Below are 16,671 nucleotides of genomic sequence, written 5' to 3' on the forward strand. Positions count from 1 at the left end.
AAATTTAATTTTCACCCTCATCATTCTGATTTGTATTTGAGAACTGCTATCACGATGTTTAAAATATCTTTTGGTGCGTTCTGAATTTCATTGTGCAGGTTCTTTGACAGCTGCTCTTTGAGTAACATCACTGGTATTAGTCAAATAATGCTATGCATGAATGGTATGAGCACGCTTTTTATGCACCCTTTAATGTACTGGTGAAATGCACTGAGGTGAAATGATAAAATGCGTATTACAATAAATTAGTACTCGTGGATCAATGGAGGATCAGCGTTGTAGCATGGCGGGCTCTCGCCAGCTGAATGACTGGCTAGGCGTGGCGGGCTGGGCCGCGGGCTGATGTTTTGGGACAAAGTTGTCTCTCTAGTCCCGACCTCACGTGCATGGAAACATCTTGGCGTATAAAACGGCAGTATTTCATTCATGTAAGGTACGCTTTGAGTTGGTGAAGAATTGATGTAAGGTATGCTTTGAGTTGGTAATAAAATAATGTAGAGTACGTTTTAAGTTGACACAAAATTAATTTAAACCTGATTGACACGCAATTTCGAAGAAGTTGAAAGTGCCTTAAATGAAATCTAATCAAACCTTATGATATTTCTAAGCGTTCATATGACATCAGCTGTTTCGCTACAGGTCGCATAACGTGTTTACGGGCGAACGTCGCAACGAAATGATCAGTACCTCAGGAGCCATGCTTAGATCAGGTTTAGTGAAAGCTTTCTTTAGCTCGGTTTAAGTTAAACCCCGCCCGCATCCCAACAACACGCGTTAAGTGCGTAAATTACTTAAAGTATCTAACTGCAAGGCATTCTGGTTTTTGTGTCTTGGGCCGTCCAAGAACGTCGTTCTCTCAGTTTTCAAACGAGGCGTCTTTGCTAGTCAGCAGCTGTTCATTTAACCACTGTTCACAGACGAGCGTTCAACGTGAGTCATTCATGGCGCACTGTGACGGGTCCCGTCCCCGTCCCTGTTGAGCCTGTCTCCTTCTGACCGACTCGAGGCCTCTTGTTGACATAGAGCACCTTGTTCGGCACTTTAGGCCCCTAAACGATACAGGAGCTCTGCATTGTTGCGGGGGCCCGACCCATGTAAATGGCGGGTCCGACCGTGTCCCTGCTTGGAAAATGGGGCTCCAGAGCTCAGACCGACGCGGAGCTGGCTGTTCGGTGTTGGCGATCTCTGGCCGAAACAGAGGAACGCTTTCTCTCAGGGTTCCAAAATCGGCACGAGAGGTTCTCTAACTGACATTTCAGATCACGGCCCTACTGGCATGGTCCTTAATGTGACCTACAATCAGTCCTTTGGGCCGTTTAGCCTTTCAATCGAGCCCTTGATCTTTGGTCTTAGAGATATTTTGGTCGCTTTTCTGGCCCCCTCAAGCACCGCTCCTGGCTGACTCTGGCCACTTGCCGCCACACCAACCCTGTTAGGCATTGTGGCTCCTGGCAGACACAGAAGGCCCTCATTGTGTTAGGAACCCGGAACATTGCAAATCGCTGGTCACGGTCTAGTTCCTGCTTGGGAAATGGGTCTCATGGTCTCAGATGAGCATGGAGACGACTGTTTGGCTCCGCGTCGAGGCCCTGCATAATTGAGATAGAGAACCCCAATAAGAGCCTCCTTATAGAAGCCATCTCACTGACATTTCAGCACATGACACTGAAGGTGTGGGGCCGGATTCTAGTCCAATCGGGCCTTTAATTTTTCGTCGCGAGGGACCCTCCGGTCCCTCTTCGGATCTCTTAAAACAAAGTCCGTGGCCGACTAGGGACCACTAGCCGAAACATGACCTCTTGTTATCCACTGTGGGCCGTTGGAGACCCAACAAAGGAGACCCAACCACTGTTTTAAGAACCTTGACCAATGCAAACAAAGGAGACCCAACCACTGTTTTAAGAACCTTGACCAATGCAAAGCGTGGCCCGATCTTGCTCCTGCTTGGAAAATGGGTCCCTAAAGTCCAGACTTGACAGGGAGCCAACTGTTCAGTGTTCGTGTTCCCTGGCCGAGTTAAACGCCCTCATCGTCTCAGCGGTACTCAAACGGTACAAGAAGACCTGACTGATATTCCATGTCACGATCCTACGGGCATGCGATCCTTTACGTGACCTACAGCCAATCCTTCGGACCTTAAAGCCCTCCAACCGAGCCTTTGATAGTGCGTTCTGTTGGGCCACACAGGCGTCTCTTCGGGTCCCATCGAACACTCCCCTGGTCGCCTCGGGGCCCCTTGTGAGTACAGGACCCTCTGGCGCTGTGGGCCCCGGACAGATACATGGGCACCGACATGTGTAAATCACTGGCCCCGGTTATGCAGTTGACTGGGAGTGGGCCCTCAGCCCCATACCGATATGGAGCGGAATGTGCGGTACTGGTGGTGCGGACTGTGCGGACTGTGGTACCTGGCCGACACACAGACCCATATGAGCTCAGGGTGTCCCTGATTGGTGCAAAAGGCCCTCTGACTATCATTTGACGGTCCATCCCCGCAGGCCAAGGCTCCTGAATAAGACTCCGACGAGCCCTTCGAACCCTTAGACCCTCCCATCGAGCCCTTGATCGTCGGACCCAGTGGGTCCTCCAGGCCACTCTTCGAGCCTCTTGGAACACTGCCTCTGGCCGGGTTGGGGCCTTTTGCCAGCACAGGGCCCCGTCGAGCGCTGTGTGGCCCCGGCTAACGTAAATCGCAGGCTCTGGCTTTGTCCCTGCTTAGAAAATGGGCCTTCAGGCCCATTCCGTCGCGGAGCCGACTGCTCGTTGCTGATGGTGTCTGGCCGACGTATAGGGCCTTATCGATTCAGGGGTCCTAGATCAGCGCGCAGGGCCCGTTGGCTGACATTGGCCCGCTGCATCGGGTCGGGGCCCCGTGCAGCGGGCTGGGCCTCTGAATACTCCGGCCGGTATTTCGAGCTCTTAATCGTGGGTCCCGAGGAAATCATAAATGGTAGGAAAAAAGCTCCGACTATGCTAACAATGTGTTCTGCAGGTGGACGTATCAACATGGGCCCTCTCACGATTAGTGATAGAGATGGGTCACTTCTGAGTTTGCATGGGTTTGTCCTGATCAGAGACGGGCCCTTTTGAGTCTACAATCGGCTCCGTTCAGACCGGGAAAGGGCTCTCCCCGTGCCTGAAACTGTTTTAAGGGTTTTCTGTGTTAAAACTGATCCTTTCTGGACCTGAGACGGGCTTTCTGCGTTTCCTTTGATGACACACAATAAATGAATTCCTTCTATAAATCCGCCGGGGGCCCATTTGAACAAACTGCCATATGGGGGAAAACTAGTTTTGACTCCTACTTCATACATGGGGCCAGTTTGCCCCACGTATACGCCACCACTGGCTGAGCCTTCGATGGGCTCACTGACACGATGGGCTCACTGACGCACACACACAAGGCTCACTCTAGACCAGAGATGGTCCTTACCAGGCCAAAAACTGAAATAGGCCTTTACCGGGCCTAACGTTCTCTGTTTCTCAGCCTATGGTAGGCTCCTACCTGACTTGAGACCACCCGTTTTTTTAAAATAATTTATGATGGAGCCCTTCAGACTCGAAAGGGCTCTCTCTGAGCCTGTGATGAGCCCTTTTCCCGACCTAAGACGGGCCCTTCTTGAGCTTACGATGAGCCTATTTTAAATAAGAAAGAGGTCCCCACCGTGCCTGGAAGTGGCATGAATGTTTTCCCCGTCTTGAAATGGGCATTTCCAGCATGCGATGAGCCCTTTGCGCACATGACACGATTCTCTTCTGATCTTAAGACAGATACTTTACGGACCAGACATAGGCCCTCTATGCCTGCTCTTGGAAACACAATTGCAAGCACTACCATATAATCGGCCCTGTTGGGTCGCCTGAAATTAGGGGAAAGATACTTTTGCTCTCGCTTCGAAAATGTTGACGGTTTACCCCCCCCCCCCCCCTCCCCCGATTCACCGCTACTAGCGGGCTTTCCAAATTTTAAGAATGTGGCAGCAACAGTTGGTCCACACTTATCGCTTTATCTTGCTTTGAAGTAATGCAAATAACAATAAGCAATGTCGTCTAAACTGTACCGCAGGATTAGCGGCAAGCCAGTGATTTTGCTCTGAGTTTGATAAACAGTCGTTGTTGTTTTCCTGAGCATGAAGCGTATTATCTGAATTAGGCATTCTTAATGCGTACCCTTTTGCAATGTAGTCCCTGTTTTCGTTTAGACACTCCCAGGACTGTTCGTCTTCGTTCTGGTAGTGCGCGTCGGAATTTGTCTTTGGTTGTGTTTTTGATAGTGGTCTTCCACAGCTGTTTTCAAATTGGACCTTGCAACAGCAAAAAACTGGGTATATTTCATGTCCTGATAAATCAGGAGGCTGACAGATACAGGTCTGAATAACACCGTGCATGCAGAATGCTGTTACCATATGCTTTCTCGCGCGCGAAATCCCTTACGCACATTTGCTCCCGCGGGCCTCATTTTGGTGGAAACAAAATTTGTCATGAGCCAGCATCGGTTGCTTTCTTCCAGACAGAACCTGGTTGATGATGAATTCAGACTCGGTATAACAGGGTGGTTGCGAGCCCTTTTCACGTAAGCAGTGCCGGACAGGTACGTGCCTTGGTGCCACGTCTAAAATGCTCGAAAAAGCGATAAGAACAGAAGGAGGCCAATGGTTTGGCTCGGTGCTATCAAAATAGTCATACTTCTCAATTCTAGGCATTTTGTTTAATCGTTAGGTACACCTATTGGTAATTCAACGTCTATGATACTTAAGATTTGGTTCTATGGGCCCGAATGCAGAGGCGTCCAGTGACAAATTGGCTCATGGTGAAGAACCAAAAACGCTTTATTGATACTTTTTTAGACTTTATTGATGGGCATAACGAACATAGACGAGTCTTGCACCAGTTATACCGCTTCCGTGCAGTTCTGAACAATTGTGCATTTTGGATGCAGCGGGACCAAATAAGGCACTGATCAAGGAAAGGACAACGTGAAAAGGGCTAAATATAATTAAGCTAATTTTGTGCGTGATAGACCAAGGTGCATGCGAGCAAATTACCTTTGGTGACGCTTACATCCGGGGGCGCAGCCAATGGGAAAGAGGCGCCCCTTCCCCTCCCCTTCCTCAGGCCCAGACTGTTTTGTTTTTCACCATAGATGGATCCCTACAGAAAGCTGAAAATCGACCCCACGCGTGCTCGCCGAGCTACACCTTACCCCTCCCCTTGAAAAGAATCATGCTGCGCCTCTGCCTACATCTCTCCGTTTTATTCGCGACTTTTTTCTTTTCTTCTCTGCTTTCGACGCCGTTCACACGCTTCTGCTCTCTACGAACCAGCTTATACTGAGAGCTATCGTTTTTTAATCAGTCAGCACTTTCTCTTAAGCGTACCAGCATTTTAATGGCCTCCCCAAAAGGAAGGACTCGATACTCTTGGGGTTTGCTCTTAAGGAGGCTCTGCTGTTCACTCTGCGCAAACACGTGCTGACATAGGCTTCAAGAATAAAGCTCATTGTTTCTGTTTAAGTGTTGCCGCGCACAATCCATGTGCTCTGCCGCTAATCGCATCATTGGGGGCGAGAGCACAGGCCCGGCTAATGTTCCTTGAACAGCAAGGAAGTTTCCAATTTCAGCTCCGCGACATTTTTACGGACACCCTTCCGAGCTGTTCTTGGGGATATCATGCATCAAAACGCCACTTTGTTAGAGCTATAAGTTACGTTCTGTCTCTGACTGTTTTACCCTTCGTCTTCCTACCTACAGCAGGCGACGAGAAATTGAAAATGAATGACATCTGAGGAGCCTCTCGTGCGCAAAATTCCCAAGAGTTGTTCTGCAGATGGAAGCTGCTTCGAGATTATTTATGTGATGTGATCAGCCATGTTTTGGAGCTTAACGATGCCATTTGCCTTTTCTTTGGCGTTGCTGATGCGATGGCCTCGTGACCCGAGGAACAAAACATGTTCCGACGTCTTTTTAGATTGGTAAATTTCACTAAGGCGACAGTGGTTTGGTCACCCTAACCATCTCCACGCAAACAACATTTCACCTAAATCACACTCGTCAGTAAACCAATTAGAAGGAGTCAGGATGACACTGAGTTTGGAAAGGTAAAAAGCCGGGATCAGAACCAAGTTTGTCATGTCATCCCACGTCAAGGGACGACAGCGGAATCAGATGGACTCAAAGCCGCGTTACGCCAACATTCTCCGACGTGAACCAGCTGTAATCTTGAAGGCGTCTGTTTTTACATCTCCTTAACTAGCCTCCTAGGCGGCAAAGTCTGCCGACTGGACCTGCACCACGGATCCGCTGCGATTAACTCGCCGACCCCAGAGACCACCCCGCCAGCCTCAGTGCCGCCGCGGCCCCCGCCGGCGCCACCGATCGTCTCGCCACCGCCAGCTCCGACGCCGCCAGCACCAGCTCCGACGCCGCCAGCGCCAGCTCCACCGCCGCCAGCGCCAGCTCCAGCGCCGCCAGCATCAGCTCCAGCGCCGCCAGCGCCAGCTCCACCGCCGCTAGCACCATCTCCGACGTCGCCAGCGCCAGGTCCAGCGCCGCCAGTACCAGCTGCAGCGCCGCCAGCAACAGCTCCAGCGCCGTTGCCACCAGCTACAGCGTAGCCGTCGCCGACTGCGCCCAGGGCGCGCCCGCTGGAGCCCAGGGTAGCTCCGCCCATGCTCCCGCCAGCTTCATCGGTGTGTTCTGTGCTCAGTGCTCCAGCTGACTCCACCTGTGGCCCAACAGCCGCACTGGCCCCCTGGACGGCGCCGGTCCCGCCGGTCGGACCCGGGCCGGCCATGCTTACGCCAGCAGCTGATCGGCGTACAGCGACCACAGGGCGCTCCCGACGTCCACTTCGTAGGACGTCGTCCTGCACGAGCGGCCACCGGTCCCCACCTCCATCTCTGCGCGCCTCCGTAATCACAGACCTGCACCGTGTCGTTAATCTCGAACGCTCTAGGCTGACCCCCTGTGGCTGACCACTGCCGCTGCTGCTGCTCCCTGAGCTTTTTGTCTGGATCTAACCGAAGCAGGTCCATCCGGGCCCCGACGTTTCGCTCCAGCATCATCTCCGCTAGTGACCGTCCCTTTAACGTGTACGTTGCCACGCGGTATGCCAGAAGAAACTTCTGCAGCCGGCGCGACAGCGAGCCGCCGTCCCGCAGCGCCGCCCCCAGTTCGTTTTTGACCGTCTGTATGGCCCGTTCCGCGGCTTCGTTACTGCCTGGGCGGCACGGCGCTACTCTGCATTGTGGCACGCCATTACAGTCTATGAACTCAGCGAACTGTGCGAATGTAAACTGGGGACCGTTGTCAGGCACCACGTGCCTCAGGATGCTGTTGCCAGCGAACATCGCCCGCAGTGCCCGGATCGACCTTTCCCGCGCCCGTCTCGCGCATCGGGATCTCTAGAACCTAAAAAAGCTCCAGATATCTTAAGACATATACCCTTTAGAATCTCTAGAAGTATCTAGAGCAAAAAAAAACACCTGGAGACATTTAACTCTCTTGGGGATGATCTTGACATCTGTTCATGAAGAAAGACATACCATCTGTTCCGTCGGAATATGAACTAGGCATAGCCTCCGAAATGTGGTGCAACGCTTCTTTTAAAAAAGTCGCCGTCATCGGCTCATCAGCCATCTGTCGTATGAGGTAGTTCTAGGTTACCAAGTTGCTTGGTGTATTTGCGATGAACATTCTGCGTATAATAAAACACTGCCTTTTTCTCTTAAGAATAGCCAGGACAGTGGAAAACAGGTGCATTAATATTTTGGCGTCATGCCTTCATCAAAACGAACATTAGTATCAAGGCTATAGAAACAGCGTCGTTACTACCATATATAGAAACAATATCATCGCTGTTGCCATGGCAATGGAAAATCAGTGGGAAGTTCAAAATTGCCTGTCGACCGTACTCGATTTTTCTGTTTTTTTTTTAACGGCGAGCGACAGTTTGACAGATTACCAACATTCAGGGGATCCGACAAGGGGGAATTTCCGGCCATTACTACGACACAACGTATATCCAACTGAAAATTACAACACGTGAAAAATACGTGCTCGTGCAAAGATTTCAAACGAACAGGCATCACGAGTCAGGCATCATTCGTATATGCGAACGAGTTTCATCTAGCACGCATCACACATAAAAGCACTAATCACATTCGCAAGATCGGCCATGATGAGCCCTGTACGTTAAGGCCTGGTCGCCGACTTTTTACAAGAACAGATTCACCAACTTCTCTGTCTGAATGATCCTGTACCCAGTCCATGACTCTGAGCTCTAAAAAAATGCAAAGGGTCCGCACGCCATTGAATTTCAGCCTGAGTGTATTTTGTCAACAAGAATTGGTCACCAAAAGAGGTATTCTCGGTTTTATTTTTAGCGTCCCGTAGGTTCTCATCATATCTATAAAAAAACAGGGCGCATGCATGGAAAGGATATAGTACCCGACGAAGACTTTATCCTTCCCATGATTTTCACACAGTTCCCACTTATACTTATGAACTCACTTATAACTATTCGTATACTTTTAAGTGGAAAAACAGCTCCAGACAAAACAATTTCTCTGTTTGGAAATATGCTCCTCAACGCGTCATTGTTTGATAACGGCATTAGAGGGGGTAGGTCTAAAAAGGGCATGGCTGTGAACTGCACCGAATGACCTTTAAGACGGCTATTTCAGGTCAAAATCCCATATAAATATGGAATACTCCCTTCACGAATCCGTCGTCTCAGAAGAAATGTTTCCGTATCCCACCACCCATCCCCCACGTGCTCTAGATTGAACAGCATTCCATGGGATAGTTGTGAAGAGCATCCATTGGACAACAGCAAAGTCCATAGTTTGTATATGTTCTTCCTTTTTCATTACCTGATGCATTGTCCAAAACCTCATAGAACACATTACGAATAATTTTTGTGCTTTGTGTTTTTTGTGAAAGCTAGCTGTGCAGATGTGCGTCGCAAAATAATACCAGAGTTGGTTGGTTTGACGCAGAGCTCCGTTTCTAACTTGGCGCGGTTGTTCCTCCTTTCTGACGCCACGAGTGTACCCGGATATGAGACCCCTTTCCGCCGTTGCATGCTCCATCATAAAAGCTAAATTGGTATGCTGATTGTTCATGAGCTCTAAAAAAATTGGCAAGGACGTGCTGTCCGTAAATCCATGCTCCAGCATAATCATCGATGTATCTAACTAAGAAATTGGTTTTAATGGGCTGGAGACCAGGGCCTTCGTTTCAAATTGGCCGGAAAATATTATCGCCAGAGGAGGAACGCATGGGTTTCCCACTTCTATGCCCAATTTCTGTCCATAGTAGTCATCTACAAATGACGGAACATTATCCAGGAAAATTGTTCTAAAAGATCGCAGATATCCTCCTCTGACAGACCGACATCATTAATTTCATTCAAATGTTAGTCTATCTTAGCTTTCACAGCAGAGATAGCCCTATCGACTGTTCTACTGCCATATAGATTGATAACATCTACACAGAAGGAAATACTGCTCTCTGATAACCCTTTCGACTCTGAATGATTAGACGCCTTTTTATAAAGTGTCTGATGAGCCACAGCTGAGTGCGAACAAACTGCAAGGGTTGGTTCAGTATTTTCTCTTAAAGACACGGGGTCTTTCTTTTGGACCACCGTACGCACATATGACGGATCTGAGGGGAGCAGCAGGTTTGGGATCATTAGACAGCCCATAAAACACAGGCGTTCTACTATGTCTAGGTGCTAGATCTCTGATGGTGTTGTCTGAAAGTTTTCTGCTAACTGTGCTCTTCAATGTTCTTTTATTAGCCTCTATCAGAGGGACTGGGTTTCTATTCAGCTTTTGTAGCTGTCTCCGTCGTGAAATATTGCCTTGGCCTTGTTCGCATAAGTTAGCTCATCCAAGGTTACCGCTACATCTACCGCGTTGTTTAAGAATCATGTCATCGTTGTTGCTAAGGTGTTGGATAAAGTTCCGCTGACCTGCAGTTTGCCTAATTGATGGTTGCCGCAGGTTTTTCCGGATTGATTGTGTACCTGTAGAGAAATGAATAGCGGATCGTTTGATGGGAAAAATTAGGTACACCGTGTAAGGTCACTGGCCTATGGCAGGTCAGGATGTTATGTGTTTAGTAGTGAATTATTATTTGAGGGCTTCTCGACAACTTCGCGCTATTAGCGCAGATTCGTGGGCCGTGAGAACATCTCGTCAGCGGAGGCAAAATTGCAGAAACTAATTATACCAAAATTTGTAAATCAAAATTCCCCTCCATCCTACGCGCTCAGTTAAAAATCCCAATTCGACTGGACACGCTCTCTGAAGAAGCGGACCAGCCCCCGCGGGCGGCAGCCGGGCCGTTACGAACACCGGGCGCTCACCGCGACGGTCCGCGCCAGGCGGCTGGTCGCAGGAGCCTGGCTGGTTGGCGGTCTGACAGGAACCGGACACCCACGCGCCTCAACGACGTCATTGTCACCGACACCGATGGCGGCGCGAACACGTCACCGGGGTGTTAGGGGTGGCGGAACGGAACGCCGCGACACAGCTAGCGGGGTCAGCTGACAGCGGGGAATGCCCGGCACACGTGATCCGGGCCGTAAACTGATGCTCGCCAGCCGCTTCTGTGGTGACAGGCTGTTTCGTTCCTTCACGCCGGGCGTTTTTGAATTGAACCCGTGTGAAGCCAAACGAATGTTCATCGCATCGTAGCATATTTGCTGTTGTTTTACGATTTGGGCGTAAGAATAAGTGGCGGAAGTCCGAGGAGTTATCAGAATTTTGGGGCGAGTTACCTGAACCCGTAGTTGGAATCTGTTTTGTCGTTGTGACCTCCCCCCACCCCCCCCCCCCCCCCCGCCCCCTCTTCCACCACACTGAAGATTCGTCCAACAGTACCAGCCATCCTGTGATAATATTGTTCATGGAACGAGTAGAATTACTCTGTCCATAAACATTTAGGAGGAAATGGCCTTGGAGCGACGTTGCGTATATGTTTGTCTGTGCGCTGAGCAGTCCCCGTGCTGTTCTGCAGCGCGGCCGGCAGTGTGCTGTCGTTGATCTGAATTCCCATCGCGGGATTACGGCACGAACGGCGACGCTCGAGCCTGCAAGAGCAGCTTTGAGTTCATGGGCATGGTCGTGGTGATTGAGCTGGAGCTGACAAAAACAAGGGTTGAGGGCTGGACAAACACGGGCAAGGGACCATGCACGCCTCGACTCCAGCGCCACCTATCGACTAACGTCTGGCACGTCACGCGCCCGCCCGGTGTCGGAGGGGTCACAGGCCGCTGGAGAGTCAAAGGCGACCCGTGCCTCTCCCCACTAAGCCGGCAGGCGGCGGCACTGGTGAGCGCGCGGATCGGTCACGTTACTACATGCCCGCGACTTAACAACGTGAATCCGACCCGTAACGCGACCTCAGAGTGTTCTGGCGGACGAAAGTCGGTGGGTAACATGGGCATAAGCCTGGCTTTAACTGCAGGGTTCCAATGGAATCTTGCCCTTTTTGTTCGTGCCATTAAGCACGGCTCGAAACGCCAAGCATGGTCAATCTAACCGACGTTTGCTTTGAAATGGCATTTGACGTTTAACAATTACCTCGTGGCAAAATGAGGGTCTCGCATGTAATGGGCACTCTGTTCTGAGATGTAGACAGCGGCCTGAACTTAATATCAACAGATATGAATATCTGTGACCCACCCAGGGCCGGCGCTACCAGGGGGCGGAGGACAGGTGCTTGTTCCCCTCAATCGTCGGACAGTCTCCCCCCCCCATATCCTAACAAAATTGTTGTGGAAGGAAATGTGTTGCTCGCGCAGATATTCGCTGAGTGTCTCCTATTACCGATTTGTTCCACAATTACAAATAAGTTCCCACACATCGGTGGATTAAATTGCTACAAATACTAATACGACGCTTCCGAGACTCCAAAAACCGGTCGGTGATGTTTCCCTAAACCAGCTGAGCACATTCAGCGTCTTCCGTGCCTTCACACGCGCCCGGGTGGCCGGCTAGATACCCTTTGCTCGGGTGGGGGATGGTCAATTTGACCCCCTGAGATCTCGGGAACTAAGAAAGCTAGAAACACTAAATTTACAGGGTGTATTGACCTGTATGTGAACTCACAAGAAGTCCATGGAACATGTATAATGCAGTTCTTGCTATAAACAAACTCGAAATGAGCACCAGAAACTATCCCATACAGCAACCCCAAGAGCAACAAAACGGCTTGGTTTTGACCTTGGTGTGGCCTTTATACCTGATGTTAGCTCAATGTAATTTGCTCATTCAACTGTTGTGTTGCATAAGAAAGCATCTCAGAAACGTATGGCCTCGTCTAACACTCCGTTGTTGAATCAGACTGAAGGATTCCCTAGAAATTGCTTTCGCTGAAACCATGGCTTGACTTTGAGCTGCCATAGGTCAGCGACCTTACAAGTTACATCTAAATTTTTGATGCCAAACAATCCGCTATTTAATTGTCGAGAGCTATGCAAAACTTGGCGTGTCTTCACCAGGCCGTTTGGAAACCATTTTGGAAAAACCTTCTGGGGAGTCAATTTGACCCCCACCCCAGCCGAGCGCGTGTTAAGTTTAAAGCCGAATCGGGGGGGGGGGGGGGCGGTGGTGATTGGAGCATCGCGTGCCTGCTCTCAAAGGATACAAGACATATTTCAAGGGAAACGTGAAGGCTTGTATTAGATTATAGTAATCGTACTACAGTGCAGTATCCGTATTTCCCATGCACGGCTGCCATTTCCCACGCTCTCGTCAATGACCACCAAATGTTATCACCATTTCCACCGCCGTCATTTTGCTGTAACTTAGGAAAGATAGATCAGCCCCTGCAATTTCACGAATATTTTCTCTGAATTGTGCACCTCGAATCATTTTGTGTTAAGTGCTTTGCATCGTGGCGACATAATATGACAATTTCGAACAATGCTTTTGGGATTTAAGAAAAATAGCTGAGCGCAGGAACGCAAAGTTGTTGTACCTTTTTATTAATCCCTTCGCAACCAGGAAGAAAAAAGATTACAGGGTATTGTGGGATTATAGACAAGGATGGGGCAAATGGAAACATCTCCACTGGAGCCAATAACTTAACACAAGGTACTGGGCGACTTTGTAGGAATTTATTTCAGAATCGCAGGGTTTCCAAGGAAGCTTCATATTTGGTCATGAGTGACATTTTGAGGCAGACGCAGGGACGGTTGGGAGCTCGATTGTGAGTGAAAACTGCTTTTGGAATTGAAAACATCGTAAGGAATGTTTCTTTTCGAATCTTTAATCATTTCATCGTGGTGAAAGCTGCTATGCATTGCACAGTGTGTTGTGAACATAGTGTGATCTTTGTCTTGAAAAGAAAGTTAGCGGTGGAACATTTATGGAGAAGTTGGGGACTCGATTTGTAACTGTGATTTGTGCAGCAGTGATTTGTACCTCGTTGGTCTCCATAGATAGTCATAGAGCTGTTGTTCAATGTTCAAATGTTTAATGTTGTCCAAAGTTGGAGGGAGGGTTTGCCCTCCAATCCCCTGCCCGCAGGAAGAAGCACGGTTGCTCTGGCTCCTGGTTTGCGGTTTACATACAGGAAAGAACGGAACATCGACGTTTACAAGCCCGACATTTTCCACCATTTATATGTGTCGAATATCATGTCATATGTAAATTCAGCCAAATGTAGCACCAGGGGCGTATGCACAAGGGGATGCAAGAACTCCCCCCCCCCCCCCTCTCCTTAGATTCTGATTTCCGAGGGTCAAGGAGGGCCCACCGGGCCGATGATCTGGGACCCGATCAGAAGGCCCAAGGACACGAAGGACTAGTCGGAGTCTTATTCAGGGGCCCAGCTTGCGGAGACGGACCCTCGGGCCGATAAGGGTCAGGCACTGGCACTGGTGCCTGAGTCTGGCCCCACCAGTGCCGTACAGTCGGCTCCGTGTTGGTATGGGCCTGATGGCCCACTTTCAGAACAGCGACCAAGCTGGGGCCAGCGGTTTACACCGATCGGGGCCCCTGCATCTAGCAGGGGCTTGCAGTGCCTAGCGGATGGTACTGCGTTGGCAAGGGGTCCCGAGTCGACCAACAGCAGTGTTTAGTGAGGTTCGAGGGCGCGCCCAGGGGCTCGCCGATACCGACGATCAAGAACCTGATTGGAGCGCATAAGGGCCTGAAAGGTTGGCTGTAGATTACACAAAGGATCACGGCCCATAGGACTGTGACCTGAAATATTAGACAGAGGACAGAGGATCTCTGGTACCTTTTGAGGACCCCTGATACATTGCGGACGTGTATCATGGCCAGAGACTACCAACACGAACATTTGGCTACGCGTCGGTCTCAACCCTGAGATCCCATTTCCCAAGCAAGGAAAAGATCGGGCCCATCATTTGCATTGGTCTGGATCATTGAAACAATGACTGGGCCCCTGTGTCGGTCTTGAGTTCACGTTGCCTTCCAGGGGGCTATGAGTTGGCAAGTGTCTCCGAGTCTGTCACGGGCCTTGTTTGAAGAGGCCCGAAGAAGGGCCGAATGGCCCCTCAGTACCCAAGATCAAGGTTGTTATTGGAAGGCTGAAGAGGCCAAAGGGCCAGAAGGACTCCTCGTGGGCCACAATAAGGATGCCCCCGCCCGTTGGGCCATGACCTCCAGGGCCAGTCAGAGGACCTCCGCATCGATTGGGGATCCGTAGGACAGCGTTGGCCTCCCATACCAGCGTTTGAGCACTTAGCTCCCATATGTGCCAGTTCAGTTCTAAAATGAACAGTGTGGCCGGGTGGGCCCACATTGAAAGGGAGAGGGCTTGGGTACGCCTCTGGTGTCTGTGCTGGGTATTTAACAACTAAGACATGTGGCGGGTGGAAAACGCTGTGCACTGTTCCGGTCCTTACCAGCTAGGCATCCTGCGCTGCGCGTTTTTCACTGTTGAAGTTTTTGTCATCCTCAGGCCCGAATTTATCACCGGGTCGCGAGCGAGCCCATCTGACTTTCGGCGGGTGAAGTCACATGTCCAGCACCGAACTAACCGTCTGAACTGGCCTGAGGTACCGCTCGCCCACTACGCCAGGTGCGCCAGCTCACGTGGAATATTCGGGATGGGGTTTGTTTGGGCACGTCCAGCCGGAGGGCATCCCCAGTCGGCAGCCACTCAGTCACTCAACTTAGCAACCCAGCCAGCTTCAACTGACTGAGCGTCGATGAAGGGATTTGATGTCTGCCAATACTGCCGCACTGCGCTCCATCTGCCGGAATACTTATGCATTCGCCCAGTATGTCATGAATGTCCCCTATCTTCAAACCGCACGCTTTCAAGGTGGATGCATGGCTTTCAAGTTCCAGCTCGATGCTCCATTATCCATGCGGCGCTCCGGGTGCTGAAGCCGGTGTTGGAGACTATGGACACGCTGGAGTGCATCTGATCCTGCTTCTGCGTTAGCGAGATGACATTGCATGGTCAGAAGTCTTATAACCTAGCATGTTGTCAAACTAGGAATATGGTCGTTAATTGGTGCACTGCATTCATTATGAATAGCCAAAAGGTTACAAACGTGGATTGTGATGCGTTCTTGGGTTGCATTTGGTTACTGATCGAGCTAGTTTTATCCCGTATTTGCTAGGCAAAGGTGGAACAAACCCGCGGTACTCCTTGCGCCATGAAACTAGGAGCTGTCAGGGCCTACCTCTGGTGAATGACTAAGCCCCAGTGTGCATTGACTTCACTGTTCCCGTTAGATAGAGCCGCGCGAATGTGCCTGGCCAAGTCCGGGTCAGGAGCCCCGGCCGGGGAGCTTAGGGCACCTTATAAGCTCCTTGCGCAGCTATGTCCGACTGCTCCTCAACGATGTGTCAGCGAGGAAGGTGGGAGATACGTTCGTACTCGCTCCGGTACACAGTCGTAGGCTACATCGATGCGACCATTTTGTCCTGCCGGTTGATCTTCCAAACCGACGCTCATTCCAAATGCCAACTGGGGCTCAACAGTTCCATGGATTCGCTTGGGGTAGGTATAGGTATTAGGTATAGGTAGGTATCCCGGAGGGCGGCAGTTGTGATGCACACATAAACTGGTAACTGGGGGTGCAGTTGTGAGTCTATGTGGTGCTTCCGGAGGTATAGATAAGTCCTTACGCCAAGTGTTTTTTTGGCGTGAAACGCGGTGGATCGTCCCCGAACAGCTTCTTTCCTGGGTCGTATATCACCGCCTCGGTTATTGGAATGCATTCAAAATTAGGCATACCTGTAAATTTTGTCAATTAATTCATACTCACTTTGATGTTACGAATCATTCCACCTACCGAACGTGTTGTAATACATGCCATGTTTCATGTCCCTTATCACGCGTGCATCCGTCCCAGCGTAAAAGGTGTACCCCCGATGGCGTCGCATATCGATCTTTCCTGAAAAGTGCGTTGTCGGGCCGGTTTCACCTGGTATATATCGCCTTGCCTAAAACATTCATGAAGGTGATACTCGCTTGGTTTCAATATGTTTGGGATTGCAGCGTGAGGAATGATACCAGATTTATGTACAAATTCTGAACTTTCTACTGTGTTTTGGTGATCCATGTTCAATATTTTGTTACAACTCCGTGAATCCACGAGATGTTCGGGTTTTTTAGACATTTGTTGTCTAGTCTGTAGATGAAAGGAGCGTTTTGGTAACGTAATTTGTCA

This window comes from Pollicipes pollicipes, unplaced genomic scaffold (assembly GCF_011947565.3).
Source record: "Pollicipes pollicipes isolate AB1234 unplaced genomic scaffold, Ppol_2.1 Scaffold_3087;HRSCAF=3621_pilon_pilon_pilon, whole genome shotgun sequence".
Lineage (NCBI taxonomy): Eukaryota > Metazoa > Arthropoda > Thecostraca > Pollicipedomorpha > Pollicipedidae > Pollicipes > Pollicipes pollicipes.